The following is a 4,197-nucleotide window of genomic DNA, read 5'->3' as shown; positions in this document are numbered from 1 at the left end:
AGAGTGTTGCGCGGGACTGCATTGTCAAACAAATTCCGTTTCGTGTCTTCCGCCCATTGCAGCGGAATGACAATTGATTCGGAACCGGAATCAGTTAGACAGCGCTTAGTCGATAGATTCATGTCATCCGGCAATACAGAATGTCTGATTCTTTGGGCGTATAATACCCGACCAGTAGGGTTAGTTTCTCATTCTTGGTTCATTTAATCTTTGTTTCTTTTGCTTAGCAAAATTTTTATATAACCTATTGTTTTAATTTATAGAGCACACTGGTTGTTGCTTGCTATCAACCCGATAAGAGAAGTTGTATATTTTATGAATTCGGTAGATGGTGAGTGGAGCAATTATCCGGCTATGAAGGAAATTATTGATTTGTAAGTGGGATCGTTCTAAATATTCTTGTATATTTATATATTTAATTATTTGTGAGATTGATCTAAATATATGCTTTTATATTTTTGTTAGATCAATACAAGTGTTCCGAAGTCAACGAGACGCACAGGTATCCCGGACTAAATCAAACAACATTACTTGGATCAAAGTGCAGGTACATTATTTTTCACAATTTTGCTTATAATATTTATGCTACTTGATAAAACAAGACAACTATAAATTCTTATTTGTTTTCTATGTAGTGTCCGATACAGCGGAACAGTTCAGACTGCGGATACTTTGTTTTGAGGTTTATGAAAGAAATCCTTCAAATGAATCAATTAGAGATTCCAATCACGGTATGGATTTATAACTTAATTAGATAACTTCTTATAATTTATTACATTTAACTAAATCATTCATATTATGTTTTTATTCTGTAGTACTTTGACGAATTCCGTGCTGCTTCTTACCCGAAACTTAAGTTGGAAGAAATCAAAGAGGAATTGTGTCAATTTTATATTCATCAGCTATTCATGTAGTAGGATTTGTGTCGATTTGAAGAGAATATTATAGTACTCCAGAATATATGGTTACTAACTTTGTTCATATTGTTGCCAATTAATATTTGAAGTATAATATTGTTGATGTTAGAGATTTAGTTTGATTGACATAATGATGTATATATATAATTTTGGATATTATAATGGTACTATATTAGTATATATATAGTCCTACCTATGGTTGAAAGTATATCGTCGAAAATATATTACTGGTCGAAAATATTACAGGTTGAAAATATATTACAGGTCGAAAATATTACAGGTTGAAAATATTACAGGTCGAAAATATTACAGGTCGATCTGGGAGGCTGAAATTATAGGCTGCACTTTAAAATATCTCATTTAGCAACGACAGCGCTTTTAAAAAGCGCTCTTAAAGGTCCCCCTACTAAAGCGCTTTGTTACAAAAAGCGCTGCCAAAGATCAAAAAAAAAAAAAAGCAACCTACCAAAGCGCTTTTGGAAAAGCGCTCTAGTAGGGGGGGCTACCAGAGCGCTTTTTCCAGAAAAAGCGCTCTGGTAGACCCCCCTATAAGAGCGCTTTTTCCAGAAAAAGCGCTCTTATAGGGGGGGTCTACCAGAGCGCTTTTTTTGGAAAAAGCGCTCTCATAGGGGGGTCTACCAGAGCGCTTTTAGAAGCGCTTTCGTAGCCTACGCCAGCGCTGGCTTTGGCAGCGCTTTAAAGCGCTGTTAAAGGCCAAAAAAAGCGCTTTTAAAGCCCTTCTGTGTTGTAGTGAGAGTTGGGTCGAGGTAGTGTTAGTAAAAGGAGGGGTGTTAGTCACACGACCTTTTTACTAAATTTTATTATTTTTCATAAAAGAAGGAAAAGAAGAAAATTAGAGAAAGAACGTGAAAAGAGCAGAAGAGGAGAAGAGAGGAAGAACGTGAAAGTGCAGAAGCAGAGAAAGGGGAAGAGTTCAAGAATTTGGCTAAGGTAAGGGGGGACTTATCTGATTATCATCTATTATCGGGTTAGGGGTTAATAGCATAGAATAGATGTAGAATTCGTATCAATTGAGTCATATGATAGGTTTAGGGATTGGGTTAATTTGTGTGACTTTTAATCCTTTTTTGAATCCATGATGTGTATGATGTTATGATGTCAATTGATGCTTGAATTGTGTATACTAATGTGCAATTTGTGTTGTATGTGTGGTTCATTTTCCGAAACTCGTACTGGTGTGATTTTGAGGGCATTTGGGATGTGTAGAATGCTGTTTTCTGCAGGTTGGGGTTTCTGAAATCGCCGGTTGGCGCCGCGTGCATAGGGTTGGCGCCGCGAACAGGTGGGCAGAATGCCAGGATGTAGTGATACGCACAGGTCTCGCCGCGTACCCGTCTTGGCGCCGCGAAGGCGTAACTTTTTCTCGTTTCGTGCCGCGTGCAAATGTTTGCGCCGCGAATAGCTTGGCAGAGAGCCAAGGATTTTTGGGACACTCAGTTCGCGCCATGAACCAAGCTGGCGCCGCATGCTGTTGATGTTTGGGACATTTTAAAAAGTTCAAAGATGCATAACTTTTTAACCGTTAGTCCGTTTGATGTGCCGTTTCGAGCTAAATGAAACTTATAGAATAATCTATATGATGATGATTGATTGGTTTTAGAATTATGAAAATACATGTATGCTATTTCTTGTTGAAGATGATGATTGGTGCAAATACGTGTATATTTTCTATATGATGATGATGGAATTGTGATTGAATGATGTTAATATATATGAACATACTTGATGATGATGATGATGATTTTGATGATGATGATGATGATGATGATGATGATGGTATAAGTATGTTGTATATGTTGCATTCATTCATGTTCATTGATGATACTGTATCCATGATGGTGTGTTGGATCAGTGAAGGGCATGATTCCCATTGTGTGGAATCTGTGCTGGCAGGGCCGTATCTTGATGATGTTGGATCGGTCATGGGTTATACCCATTTGATGATGTTGGTACCACATGCATAGTGTCATTTCATACATATGCATAATTTATAACATGATTGGATGTATTCCAATGTTGTAAATGTTGATGATGTGTTGATTGTTATTTGACTTGTTTTGAATGTCTGTTTATGAAACAATTGGGTGAATGATGCAACTGTGATGTGTTATTGCTTTATAACCTTATAACATTTGTTAATTATGATGAGACTCACCCTTACATGTTGTCATTTTCAGATTGAGGATAGCGGCTGTTCGACTCGGTGAGGATTAGCTCATGAGTCAGTGTTTTAGTTAGCGTCAGGTGTCATGCTCTGGTAGTTGTAACACTGGGGACGCGATTGTTTAGAGTTTATGATTTTGACTCTAGTTATGTTTTGATGTTTTGAAGGATAAGTTTTAAAGATGTTAAACTTAGTCTGTTTGATAAATTTCCGCTGTGTTAACATGAAACGTTTTAATTTATGATGATTACCTCAGTGAATGCATGACATGAATGAATGATGTTTATTTATTATGAATTGTGGCACCCTTATTTCATGTACTCTGAATATTTGTTTTATATTGCCGCGGGGTTAGTAAGGGGTGTTACAGTTTGACATAATCGAATTCGAATTTTTTGTATGCAAATCGTGGCCTGTGTATGCGAGCTCTCGGGCGTTTTGATTCATGGTGATGATCACAGCAACCTCAGAATACACCTTGGGATCGTTTTTAATGCTTAGGATGTCTTGAATCCGACTGTGTCTCCAAGCACAGTTTTGATTTTTTTCGAGAAAATTTGTTCGGTTAGCGGTCCTTTTTCTGCAGATTTCGCCCATCTTAGTGCTCTCTGCTTAGGTAGCTTAGTGCAGCAATTAATTTTATTGAAACACCTTTTGTTTATGTTAGAAACTAAGAATACAAAACAAAAATAAAATAATATGAACCACAAAAGTACTGTAGAAATCAGAAAAAAATTGTCATTAGTGTGCATAGCGTATCAAACTTTCTATGTGAATAAAAAGCTCGGTGACAACTAATAAGGGTTAGAAAAAAATTCCCCCTTTAATTGTTAGAATTAGTCCTATTTATATTAGCTAAATTAGGTTTTTTTTCTATACCTAATGGGCCTATTACCCAATTTAACTTAATAATTATAAAAGGAATAAAATTCTAATAATACCAATATTTAAATTAATACTAATAATCCTAATAATATTAATCCTAACAATAGTAATATTTATAAATTATAATAGTTAATAATAATAAAATGATTAAACCAAATATTGAAATTAATAATCCAACAAAAAAATCATAAGCCATATGATCAATTGTGA

The 4,197-nt window shown here is 35.6% G+C and overlaps 1 long non-coding RNA gene across 1 annotated transcript; it reads left to right on the top strand.

Moving 5' to 3' along the window:
- Positions 1-523: 523 nt before the first annotated feature.
- On the top strand, positions 524-1,020 carry LOC131642746 (uncharacterized). The gene is made up of 2 exons (XR_009295986.1): positions 524-731; positions 816-1,020. It is a non-coding gene; the product is annotated as an uncharacterized LOC131642746 (long non-coding RNA).
- Positions 1,021-4,197: the final 3,177 nt, after the last annotated feature.

Source organism: Vicia villosa, unplaced genomic scaffold, assembly GCF_029867415.1.
Source record: "Vicia villosa cultivar HV-30 ecotype Madison, WI unplaced genomic scaffold, Vvil1.0 ctg.005754F_1_1, whole genome shotgun sequence".
NCBI classification, from domain to species: domain Eukaryota; kingdom Viridiplantae; phylum Streptophyta; class Magnoliopsida; order Fabales; family Fabaceae; genus Vicia; species Vicia villosa.
Note: the sequence above shows the minus strand (reverse complement) of the source record. Positions and strands in the feature narration are given on the sequence as shown.